This window comes from Panicum hallii, chromosome 5, assembly GCF_002211085.1.
Source record: "Panicum hallii strain FIL2 chromosome 5, PHallii_v3.1, whole genome shotgun sequence".
NCBI classification, from domain to species: domain Eukaryota; kingdom Viridiplantae; phylum Streptophyta; class Magnoliopsida; order Poales; family Poaceae; genus Panicum; species Panicum hallii.
The window spans coordinates 28,199,908-28,213,391 of NC_038046.1; positions in this window are offsets into that span (position 1 = coordinate 28,199,908).

The window sequence follows — 13,484 nt, forward strand, 5'->3', positions numbered from 1 at the left end:
ATCACTCGGTATCATCAGTGTTGGCCGGGGACGGATCCCATTCCACGGAACAATCATCTGGAAGAGCACAGGACCAAGATAGGGGAAGAGTAGAGTCTTTAAAGACATTACCTGAAAAACATATAACTAGCAAGGCTGAGTATACTAATACTCAGCAAGGCTTACCCGGGATTGGGTATACTTTAGCCCGTAACTAGACTCATGAAGGCATTTCAAGGGTTCTGGGTTTATTTTCAGCTGAAAAGCATCAAAGAGTAGATCCTTAATTCCAACTTTTAGCTTTCAGGTTCTAGTTGATTATCCATTCTAGGTAAGCACCTATAACTACTCAAGCAAGGTAGAGCCATTTTACAGCATACCTCAGTATTATTCATCATATAATTGCTCTTGTTACTTTGTGTGATAAAGGGATCAAGCAGTCTCAATCTCCGCGAGAAACGGACGATTCTAAATCGAATTTCCAACCTTGCAAGGTAAACCTAACTCACACGCTTGGAACATCCAACGATGATTCCGAAGCAACCGTTTGCCTTTCATTCCGACTCGTGGACAAGTCCACCACAAGCGACTGCAGGACCATACGCACTTCCAATGTGCAGGACGTATGCCTGTAGCGCGACTACATAACCATACTCCTGGTTGCCCTGCAACACGTATTCCCACACATCGAACCAAGTAACCAGAAGAACCAAATACAAGTGGTGGGAGGTATGTCCACTCCTCGGGCCGATTGGTTACTAGGCTTACTGCTTACCCAAAACTCACGGCATGTGGTTAGTACTTTCAAACGCTTAACCCCGATCGGCACACACCGCGATCTTAACCAATTTGTCAACACAGACGGGGTATCATTCCCTTTCATGATACTGCACATAACCCCGTTCGTCATCCTTATAGTGATGACAGAATTATAAACAACCAATTCCTATATCGCATGAGTGACAGGAAATCACCCGACTTCTACCAGTCCTATTAGCATAGCGGTTATTCGAACTCAAGTTCTAGTGTTCAATACATCGGTTCCTGAAATTATGCAACTAGGGTTCCAAGCAATTCGTAAGAACTTAATGCATAGAATTATATAAATAGATATAAATTGCAGTGTAATTAAAATAGTGGGTTATGTCCGGGGCTTGCCTTTACTGGTGGGGCTAAAGTCAGAGATGTTAGTATTATTATCTTCCGAACTTGGTTCGGGGCTTCGGATAATCCTTGGGTGACGTTCACTTGGTCTTCAGGAATATCCTCTGCAGATTTTTGGGAGATCTCGTAGGTACCGTTTGCGGAAGTAGTCGTATCTACATGCAATGCAAACATTACATTCAAAGTGTGCACATAAAACTATCTTAATTCATGATAAAGTTGCAATCCAACATTCACTTAACATATTACTTGTATAACAATCAAAAAGATTTGAAACTAAACTTAGATAGAGCTTTAGGTGGACAACTAATTAAGATGGACTATTTGTTGAAGACTATAGCAGAGTCAATTGGAAACAACAGGGGTTCAGTCGATAGAATTGGTAAAGAAGGGAGCTGTCTACTTTGCCTTAGGAAATCGGCTGATTTCCGTTTGAAAGATAACTTGGCAGGAGCGGTTTCCGTGTATGATCCAAGGGGATTAGCCGATTTGGGTTCACGTGAGGCCAAACCGGCTGATATGGAGAGGAACGTTGAAGGACAGTACTTCAAGTACAGAAAAAGGAAGGATCTTGCTGATTGGATTATCAGCATGTTTTTGATCTATCCGACTGGTTGGTGCATTGGTCTTGGCCTTAACCAAAGAGGATACATCAGGTTTAGCCGATTGATGTGCTTTGGTCGTGCCTATCAGAGGCGTGTCTACTGTGTTAACTTACTGATCTAGGGTTGTGTACTTTGGTCTGTGTAGCCGATTGGAGTGGGGTTAAGGGTATGTGACCGACAGGCATATAGCCGATTTCCTAGCTGATAAATCGGCTGATAGAAGTGTGTGGATGAGGATGGGAAAACTAAAGATTGATCGGCCATATTTGACCGATATGGAAAACAACTAGAATCAGCTTAGATCAGCCGATAGCAAGAACCCTAAGATCGTGTGTGCATCTCCGATACATCGACTATGTGCAGCCGATATAGGACAGAACAAAAGAATTGTATCGGCAGTAGCCGATATTAGAAAGATAACAACCGTATCAGCTAACCAGCCGATGGTAGAAGCATATCAAAAGAATTACATCCGCTGACAGCTGTTACACAGAAACATCATAGACTCAAAGGAAACAGATGCTTAGCGGCTGAGCTGATAGCCGACACTGAAGCATAGCTGCAGAGATGTCTAAGCTAAGCATCAGATACACATGAACTAACAAGGATCCTTATATGAAAAGGACCTGAAGAAAATGGCAATCAAAACAAGGACAAAGTCTTGATGATAGGGATATGAGCACTCGTGCGATAGGATTAACGAAATATCACACATCTCCACTTGAGACATACATCCTATGATTTACCTTTCAGCTACAACACATGCATATAACATGAGGTACAATAAAGCATTCATTCCCTAATATTTAACCTAGACCACAAAACAAAGACTTTCAACTCAAGATCACAACATAAAACTTGTAAATTTTAACCTAAGGATTCAAACAAAACTGATTTTGTATTTTTATGAACTTCTTACGAATTTCTATGGAATGTAGAAGTTCACTAATTTGAAATAAAGAAGGCTCTGGAAATTTTACAGAGAACACCCTAGAAATTTCTAAATCAAAACAATTAAGTCCCTGGTCAGGGAAAACAGAGAATAGGAGGATATCGATGATGTTCCGGCAAAGGGGTTGCCGGCATTAGGAAGATTCAGTGAATCAGGGCAAACCTTGGGGTAGCCTTGGTTGTGGAGGAGAACAGGCAAAAAGTGAATTCCCACGATGAACAGGATTGGCGATGAGAAAAGCTCGACGGTGACGAGATTCTGTGGGTGACGAAAAAGCTTGCCAGGGGATTGTAGTGGGTGGAGGATAACCGGAGAGGTATTCCTCACGGTGATACGTGATGATGGCAGTTGGCTTTGCCATGGCGATGATGTTCCAGCATACAGGGATCAAAGAGGCTCGATCAGAGGGTTCACGAGCTTTCTTGAGGTGTTGTGGTCTTGCTCGGACGATCGGCGAGGAATAGGAGCTGCTGGATGTCGTGGACTATGGAACGAGACGATGGAGCCGGATTGGTTCGCTATGCCAACTCCTCCGCGAACCTCAGGGTCCTCTTGCTCACGGGTTGAACTTCCTCTGCCCACGCACAAGTGATGCTAAAGCATGGCCGACCGAACACTTCTGCTCGCATAAGAAGAAACCCTCCTCGACCTAACTGCAACGGTGCGTGCACTGCCGGCACACTTGCGCAGCCATTCGCAAGGCCGCTGCTCCCGTTCTGCTTCCACACAAATGGCCCCCAACTTGCTTGTGCGTGGTCTGATGCTTTGCATACGCAAGCGCCTGCGGAAACAAACCGAGTCGGCCATCAGTCTTGCATCGCGTGTCAGACCCGCATCGCTGTTTCCGCCTCGACCGCCTCGTGCTGCTGCATAACTTCTCCTTCCGAGCTTGCCGCGCCACAAGCGTAGCCACATCACTATCCGTGACCTCAGCCACCCCACGCCGAGCACTCGACGTGGTCGAACCATGGGAGGAGGCCCTGGACGCCATGCTGCTTGCAGACAAACTGCTGCCGAACCCGCCACTGCTGCTCCTCTGCTCTCTTGCGCGTGCCTTTGCTGCACGCCTCTCCACTTCTCGCTACTCCTCTTCCTCCTCATCTGCTGGACCTGCGCCGCCCCGGCCTTATCGAGCCGCACCTGCACACCGTTGCCCTGCACAGTTATTCCTCCTTGCGCACGGCTCTTGCACACCCACGCTGCTACTCCGCGCGCCCCGTGCTGCTGGACCTGCGCCATAGGCTCGCCTGCCCACATCTGTGCTGCCACCTCCGTGGCCTGCGTCGACCACCACCTGATCTCACCACGCACGCGCGCCTGCGCGTCGTCGCTGCTTGCCACGGGGAAAGAAGCCCTGGGCACTGCCGTCGCTAGCTGACTCTCCCAAGCCGACCCTTCCGCAGCGCGAGGCCTGCCGGCGCCGTAGCTCCACCCACGCGCACGCACCTCCACGCCGTTGCTGCTGGCCCACATCTGCGCTGCCGCCTGGAGCCGCGCGCGCTGCCTGCCGCTCGAGGCTGCCCGCGCCAGAGCGCCTGTTCCAGCGCCTGCCCGCGCTCCGCCCCACCTGCGCGCTCTCCAACGCCGCCAGCCGCTCGCCTACGCGCCACCACGCCTCCCGCGCACGCTTGCCCGCGCCTGCTCGCGCCGCACCAGCCGAGCTGCCCAAGCTGCCCGAGCCCGCGCCAAGCCGCTGCCGCGCCCGCTGCTCGCCTGCGCTAGCGCCCAGCGCCCGCGCCGCCTGGGGCCGCTCGCCCAGCGCCCGCGCGCGCCTGCTGCGGCCGGCCGCCCGACCTGCGCCGCCGCCTCTGCTTGCCACTGTGCCGAGCTGGGTGGAGGAGACAAAGGAGTGGTCGGGAAGGAGATAAGGGAGAGAGAGATGTCGCTGCCAGTGGAAGGAAGAAGCCAAATAGTAGAAGAACAGAGAGGGAAGAAACGGAAAAGGGATTTCCCAAGGACTTATGCGCAAATCTAGAAAATTGCAGGGACCTTTCTGTAAAGCATAATTTTTCATCAATCTAAAACCCTAATGAAGAAATGCCCAAAATGAAAGTTGGAGAGTTTTTCAAACTCTACAACATTGCTTTAGGGCCCAAGTTCAAAAACTCAAAACTTATATCTTTACACGTTAAATTTTGAATAAAAGTTGGATTTGAATTACTTTTGTCCTAAAGGGTGAAATTTTATAACATTCAGGACCTAAATGCAAGCATTTGTGACAAGTCATGATGACGGGATAGACACGTCATAATGATTGGATAGACATGTCATGATGACTTGCACCTTTTACACTTTAGTCCTGAGTAACTTTGAAAATTACTTTTGTAATTCAAATACTTGCATAAAAGGACTTGCACTTTTATAAAATTACATAAATACCCTTATTTTCACAACTTTACCCCAAATTTTTACACAATTCAACACATGCATTTCTAATGCAACTTTTTGGATAAATATATATTTTTACAAGACATAAAGTAAGAAAAACATATTTGCAAAACTACCCTTCATGTATTTTGAAGATACCCCTTATCCAAATACATTTGCAAAAACAACCCTAGGTTTTCTGTAATTATAAAAATATCCTTTTTTAACTTGCACTTTAAATTTTCAAAAACTTCACATAAACACACATAAGCTTTACACTAACAAACACATACTTCACACTAACAAATAATGTGCCTAACTTTCAAGTACATGAACTGTCACAGTTGTGCCGCGTTACCTGGGATGATGCCGTAGAAAGGGGACTTGCTCGGAACCAGCATGTCCTTGAAGTCCAGGCCCATCTTCCTTAGAGTGCTGGCGAAGATGAGGTTGAGACCGCTCCCACCATCGATCAGCACCTTGGTGAGCCTGACCTCTGCCACCACAGGATCTAGGACCAGGGGGAACTTGCCGGGCTCCGAGAAGCTTGTCCACTGATTGTCGCGAGAGAACGAGATGGGGACCTCCGACCAACGGAGTGGTCGTGGTGCCGCTGGCTCAACGGATATGATCTCCCGAAGAAGCAGCTTCTGGTCCCACCTGGAGCCAAATCCCCATCTCCCCTGAAGATGATGTTGATGATCTTCGAAGCATCCTAGAACTTGGGGTTGCGCCCTTGGTCCTCTTGGTCGTCATCCTCGGGTTCCATGTCTGCTGGCTTCTTGTTGTTCTTACCACCACCAGAGTTACTGAACGTCCTCCGAAGTAGCAGTCGATGGCCGCGTGGTTGGCACCTGGATGCCATGGGCACTTCTTCTGCAGGAGCTTCTCGAACTCCTCCTGCGTCGTCGACTTCTTGCCCCGCGAGGGATGATCCACAACCGCGATGAGGTCATCTGGCTTGCGCTTTCGGGGTGGACCCGAATGGTTCCGCTAGCCTTTGTCGTTGCGGTTGTCATTTGGGCGCCTCAGATTGCTATCTTGGCGCCGCGGGAACTGCTCTCGCATCTTCTCCTCCTGTTCGGAACAATCGTGCATCATATCACGAAGGCCCGCAACAGTCTTTGGCTTGTTCTGTTCAAAATCCTTGTAGATGCCTGGGTCGGTGATGCCGTTGTAGAAGCAGTCGATGATGTCATCCTCCGAGATGTTCGCGATGGTGGCATGGACGTCGAAGAAGCGACGTGTGTAGGACCGCAGGAGCTCGTTTCGTTCCTGTTGACACTGAGCAAGATCGTGACGAGTACCTGCATGAGCGATCGCTCCCTGGAAGTTGTCGATGAAGACCTTCTTGAGTCGCTCCCAGGAATCGATGGAGTTGTTGCTAAGGCTCTCCAGCCATGTGAGCGGCGCAGGGTCCAAAGCCATTGGGAAGTAGACGACCTTGGTGATGTTGGAGCCCCCTGTGACCTCAATAGCTGTGGAGTAGCATCGTAACCACTTTTGAGGAGCCTGCTTGCCATCGTACTTGGTGATGCCGATCGGCTTGAAGCTCTCAGGGTACTTGTAGCTGCTGAACCATGCAGAGAAAGCTGGGAATTGATCACTATAGTCAGTACCTTCGGTTTTGACTTCTTCGCGGACCTTGCGCCTGGAGTCGATCACGGACTGCGCATCGCAGCCTTCATTGATGTGCTGGTGCAGGTCTTCTGGAGGAGGCTGGTGATTGGCCTGCTGCAGGTTACCCTCTAGAAGTGGCTGCTGCCTCCCGCCAGGGGCCTGGCTCCCGCGAGCATTGTCGTTGTTGTGGCTGGGCTGAGGTCGAGGGCGTCCACCAGCCGTTCGGCTGTGGGCCTGGCTCCGACTCTCACCCACGCGCTCCTCCCTGATGGTAGACACTGGGTTTTGCTAATCTAGCTGGATCCAGGCCCTCTGCGCGTAAAGAAGTGCTTGACGCACGTTCGGATCATTACTGCACTCGAGTATGGCCGTAACCCTGGCAATGTTGGCCACCGGGGTCCTGAAACCCCGTTCACTTACGGCGGCGAATTCGGGATCAAGCTCGCGATGCACAGATCGCCTACGCTCATTGCCCTCCTCCACCGGATTGTATGGGCCCTGTTCCTAGCCCTCCACGCCTCATGATCGGTGTCGTTCTCGTCGCTGGCGTTGGCTGTGGCCTCATCTTCAGAGACCGCTTCAAAATCGACGATGGGGAAGTTGCCATCGTCCTCGCCTTCTTCCGCCATCAGTACCTGGCGAGAGACGAGCTCATCAGAGCTTGCGTCAATTAGTTCAGTCGACTCCTCTGCCATGGTAGCCAATGGCCTGCCCTCCTAGAAAGGCAAAGGTTCGAGGTAGGCCATAAGTCGACCCTCAGCCTCGAGTAGATCGGAGAGCTCCATGCCTCTCCAATGTACGAAACGCCCCCCCGGTATGGAGGTGATCATCAAATCACTGGCGCCAAAACAACCCGAAGCCCCCCGACATGCGGTGGCTTTAGGCCCTCCAGATTGGAGCAGAAAATCCATGTCCTTCTCTAACGCAGAGAGGGACCCAGAAATGTCGGCCTCCTGAAGATCAATGGCCGGATTGTGTGAACCGAGTTGGGTTCGGTTACGCGAGTCCTTAGATTGGAACGAATCCAACCCAAGGGAAGTTGCCGCAGCGTTTGATGAAGTCGAGCTGGGAGCTGACTCCATCTTGATCTTTGCGCGGATGCATGGATTGGCAAGTCGCCGAGATCATAGACGAACTTGTCGAGGTCGCCGCGAAGATCCGCCACGGGAGTCTTTGGCTTCATGTCGATGAGGAATCGCCAGAAATTGCCCACACCATCTGCGATGCAGACCCATGAGCCAAAAACAAATGTCGTGCCCTGAGAGGGAACTGACCTGGAGAATCGGAAAGTTGCCATCGAGCTCACCGGTGGATCTTCGACGCGTCCCCCTACCTGGCGCGCCAGCTGTCGGTGTTTTACCGGCTGCCCACCGAGGGATATACCCAAGGTGGTAAGTTTTGGTGATGAGATGCGGAGATCAGGAACTCGAAGGTGCAAGGAACACAAAGCTTAGATAGGTTCGGGCCACTAGGTGCGTAATACCCTACTTCCTGTATGGCGGTTTGTATTGCCTTTGGTGTTGATTGATCTAGAGATCTTGTTTTGAGAGGGGTCCCTGCCCTCCCTTATATATCTGGAAGGTCACGGTTACAAAGATACTAACCAACGCCAGCTAAGGAATCGTACCAGAACATGTCTCGGGTAGATTCCCTCTGTATCGGTTAGCTCTATCTCCTACTTAAATGGGATAAATAAGAGATAAACGAGATAAATAAGAGATAAGATGGAATTAATCTCTTAAACCTCTTTGAACTATGTTATGAACATAGTCCCGTGGCCCCGGGTCCGACATAAGCCCCTGTCCTTTCCTAAAATAGAACCCGTCATCCCTAGCCCCTCTATTTTTCAATCTAAACCCTAGATTTAAGGTTTAATTATGTTTTAGCTCTAGGTTTCTTGGTTCAGAGCCCTTCTAGTTTCAAATCTTTTACAAATAAGCCCCTGGAATCATGTTTTAGCCATAACTTCTTCGTTTTAACTTTGTTTTCATAGATTCTCGCGCTCACGTGACCCTTGCGTCATATACACTAGCTTTATAATGTTGTTTTGCTCTATTTATATTGTTTGGTGTACTATTTCTTATTTATTGTACTTGTTTGTTTATATGTACTTGTGTGTTGCGATAGACGGTGCGCAGTTTGAGGGTCCGCAAGAGCAAGGCTTTGAAGATGTCCCTGAGCAGCAGCACTTTGACGAAGGCAAGCGGTCCTTGATCATATTCCGGTCCTAATGACTTTCTAAATACACATATTTACTTTATATGCATGCATGGGTCTATAATATGATGGATCCCAAACCAAGGTGTCGGTGTTTTACCGCCTACCCACCGAGGGGTATACCCGAGGTGGTAAGTTTTAGGTAGGGTGACGCCGAGATCAGGAACTCGAAGGTGCAAGCAACACAAGGTTTAGACAGGTTCGGGCCACGATGTGCATAATACCCTACGTCCTGTGTGGTGGTTTGTATTGCCTTGGGTGTTGATGTTGTGTTTTGAGGGGGTCCTTGCCTGCCCTTATATATCCGGTGGACAGGGTTACATGAATCCTAGTTCGATACTAGCTTTATCTTGAAGTTCTTCTTCGAGTACTTTCTTGGCTGCATCGAAGCTATGAGGTGCTTATGCCCCGAATTACTTCTTTGGTATGGTGTGCGATGAAAAATCGCGCTCCATATGGAGTAGCCCTCGAGCCTTTGGTTGAATCAAAGAATCAGGCTGAGGGTCATAGTAGTCTTGAATCTTCCTTACTTACTTTTCAAATAAATTCAAAAAATAAATAGTCGACGCCACATATCCCGCAGCCCCCGAGCCTTGAATCCAAATCTCTCAGGTTTGGAAATAAGGATCCAAAGGTCGTGGCATGCATTAAAAAATGTTCCCATGATAAATAATTGGTGTAATGGTATAGATGATGAAAGTTAGATTTGGAATTCGAAAACCCCCCTTTTTTGGGACAATTAACCTTGAAAAAATGGTTAATCGAATAATTTATCTAAAAAATCCACCAAATGACCCCTCGTCTTCCGAATATTCCCTGTGACGACTCTTCAGCTTCAACCGCTGGTTATTTAACCCTGCGGTAACCGGAAGTAAAAACTCGTGCTTTCAATCTTCAATCCGCCAAGAGATTTTTGAATCCCCAATCAGATCTGTGCTCCGCCTTCACCCCCTTTGTCAAGCCCCCAAACTAGCTGAATCCCTCCGCCTCTTCTCTGCAGCCCCCGAGCAACTCGTGGCAAGCAGATCTAAAAATGGCGCCCAAGAGATCCAACGAGAAGGATGAGAAGGGGAAAGAGTCGCAGCCGCCATCTGGGGAGTGGACTTACAGTAAGTGCTCCAACAATGAACTCCTGAATCTTGTTTCCGAGGGTTTGCTTCAGGAGAAAAGTCTTGTCAATTGGCGCCCCTCTTTTCGCGAACTTCTTCCCATGGAAAATGTGGATGAAATCGTCTCATTTTACCATTTTTCTGAATAGGGATTGGCTCTCCCATCTTGCTCTTTCTTCTGGGGCCTTCTTTATTTCAATGGGCTTGAGCTCCATCACCTCAACCCAAATTCAATCTTTCATATTGCTATCTTCATCCACTTTTGCGAAGCTTTTCTCCGAATTGAACCCCATTGGGATCTTTTCCGCTATCTCTTCTGTGTAAAGCCGCAACCAACCTCCAAAAATCCATCCATCATAGGGGGCGCCGGCATCCAGCTTAGACAACAAGCCGGCGACAGATACCTTTCCTACAAATTCCCCTCCAACATTTCTGGATGGAAGAGCCATTGGTTCTACATCGGAAACCATGTCCCCCAGCTTCCTGAAAGATCCAGTAAACCCCCTGTCGTGAGGCCAGATTGGAACACCGAACTCTCCAGAGGGGACATGGATCAAGTCGATGAGTTGCTAGCCATCATAGCAGCCCATAAAGAAATAGGAGTGACTGCACATCCGTAATGTTTTCCTTCTTCAAACTCCAGATCCAGCCAATCCAACAACGCCATATGCTAGGCTTCGAGTACATATGTGACATTCAGGTATTTGAAAATAAAACACACTAGATTCTAGTATGAAGTTTGTGTGTTTGATCTTGTGTATGTGTTTTAAAACCTAAAGGCAAGACAAAAGGGTGTTAATGTAATTATGGAAAATTTAGGGTTCATTTTGCAAAATGTGTGTGAATGTTAGGTAAATTCAAAATATGTGAAGGGATGTTTTGCAAAAGCAAGTACTTACTTTTGAACCACAGTTAGAAGTGAAACTACCATAATGTTTCATTTGGAATGTGATTTTTAAATAGGTTTTATATGAAATTTGATAGTTTGTCGGATTTTAAAATAGCTTCAAAAACCTAACTCTTCTGAAGCTAGCCCTTAAAGCAAAGTTGTAATTCTTGTTAAGCTCTACATTTTTGCTTTTGGGCACATTTTCATTTGAGCTATGGTTTGAAAGAAAATTTTACTTCACAATGGAGTCCTCGCACTTTTGAAGAATTCCAACCAGGTCCTCGCCATCTTCCTCTCTCCCCTCCCTCTCTGTTTTCTCTGCTGCTCTACTCCACCGCCCGCCGCCCCTCGCCGGTGAGCTCCCACGCTGCCAGCTGCCCCTCGCCGCTTTAACCTCACCACCTGGCCCTCCAAGTCACCTGCCCGCCGCTCGCCCGACCCCTACTGGCCTCTTCTCGCCCCTCCACGTCGCTCCGCCGGCACCTGAAGATGCCACGCACGTCGCCGGACTGCCAGCAGCTGCTCCAGCTCGCCAACACCCTTCTTGTTCTCGCAGCACGTCCGGGAGTCTTCCTCGACTTCATTTACATGCCCGTGCGGCTGCATTTCCCCTCCTCGACTTCTTCTCCACCTAACCACCCGCGCCGGAGCTCAGCCGCAGTCCTGCTCACCGTCGTCAGCCGCCTTCGCCGCTCCACAGCCACAATCCTGTGTTCCATCGGCACCGCCACATCCCACCGAAGCTAGGCCAGTTCTTCTCCACCCCCCTCATGCTCACGCCGCTAGAACGCCGCGCCGGCCATTCTGTCCATCGCCACCGTTCGGCCTCGCCGTCGTCCCGCCGCTCCGCCACCTCTTGGCCCTCACCGAGCTCACCACCAGCACTACATCTACTCAAAGAAGCTTCCTAGCCACTTCCCCATCGTTCTCCGGCACTACCCTCGGAGCCTCGCCGCACCGGCTCGGTTCACCGTTGACTCGCCGTCTCAGCCCCTTCCTTCCCCGATTCCAGCCACCCCCGTGATCGCCGTAAGCTCCTGAACCTTTTCCCCCACTTTTACCTTGCTGCCGGTGAGCCCCCTCGCCGGAATTTGATCGCCGTTGATCGGTTTTTCTGTAAAACCCGGCCAAGGACCCAATTGCAAGCTTTTTAATCTTTCTAGGGTCTTTTCTGTAAGATATCAGTACCCTCCTCAATTCAAAGCTATCAACTTTGAAAATCACTAGGAATTTGTAGAAAAATCCAAAAATCGTCAAACAAGTTTTGTTGTACTCCAAGAGTTTAGCTCTACAACTTTTATTACTAGAGTTTAGTTTGAAACTAAATGCTTTTAGAGTTATTTTAAAGTTTAGCAAAAGGGTATTTTGTGTATAACTTTTGCATACTAGCTTTATTTCTTGTGATTTTTGGTATGCAACCTGTTTAAGGTGTCAGTGAACTTGTGTGCAAATTTCACCTTCAGTACTACACCCTAACATGAACTCATTTAAATTTTATGCAAATCAAGTTTGAAATAAAATCAATTTATTCAAGCATGATGCTAATGCTTTCTGTGACATTCAGGTAATTAGAATTATAAACACTAGATTTTGTGTCAAGTTTGTATGCTTGCTATTGTGTATGTGTGTCAAATTTAAGTACAAAGGAAAAAGGGTATTATTGTAATTTTGAAAAAAATGTGGGCCCTTTAGTGTTAATTGGGTAAGAATGGTGGTAGAATCAAAACCTAGGAAGAATGAGACACTAGGTGTCAAATTTGTATCACAATAGGAAAGAAATTATAATAGATGTGTTAAATTCTATGAAAATTTGGGGTTTATGTGGAAACAAGGACCTAGATGTGATTAATGCAAAAGTATGGGTCCTTTTATGCAAAATTATTGAAGTATAAAAGTAACTTTCAAAGTTTACTTAGGGCCAAAATGTAAGAATGCAAGTCATCATGACATTACATGAAAACTTGCAATCATATCCAAAACTACATGAAATCTACCTCAGTAAGGACGAAATTTACTTAAATACCACTTTTGTTCAAAATTTAAAATGTAGAGCTGTATACTTTGAGTTTTTGAACTTAAACCTTAAAGAAATGTTGTAGGGTTTGAAAAAATCTCCAACTTCTATTTTGGGCTTTTCCTTATTAGGGTTGTAGATCATTGGGAAATTTTGCTTTACCGAGAGATCCCTAGATTTTTTGGTTTTGCACATGAGTCCCTCGGACCCCTCCCTACTTTCTTCTTCCTCTGGCACCCCTCTGCCCCCTGCTGCTCACTGCCGCCGGTGCAGAGCACCTCGTCGTTGCCGCTATGCAGGCCGCTGCCATTCCACCTCCTACTGCCGCCCTCCCCACACGTCGCCTGGACGTCGGGCGCCGCCCTAGCCCTTCCCTGCTTTCCTATTTCGCGCGCGTCACGACCCCCTCGAGCCTCCGCCGGTCACCACCTCGCCGCCGTCGTGGAGAGCTCGCTGCAAAACCCTAGGGCCTTATCTTTCGCGTGCATTAGCACTACAAGAGCCCCTACAACCCATTCCCCTGGTTCTTCTGCCGTTTCCCCAACCCCGGACCTCTGATCACCACCGC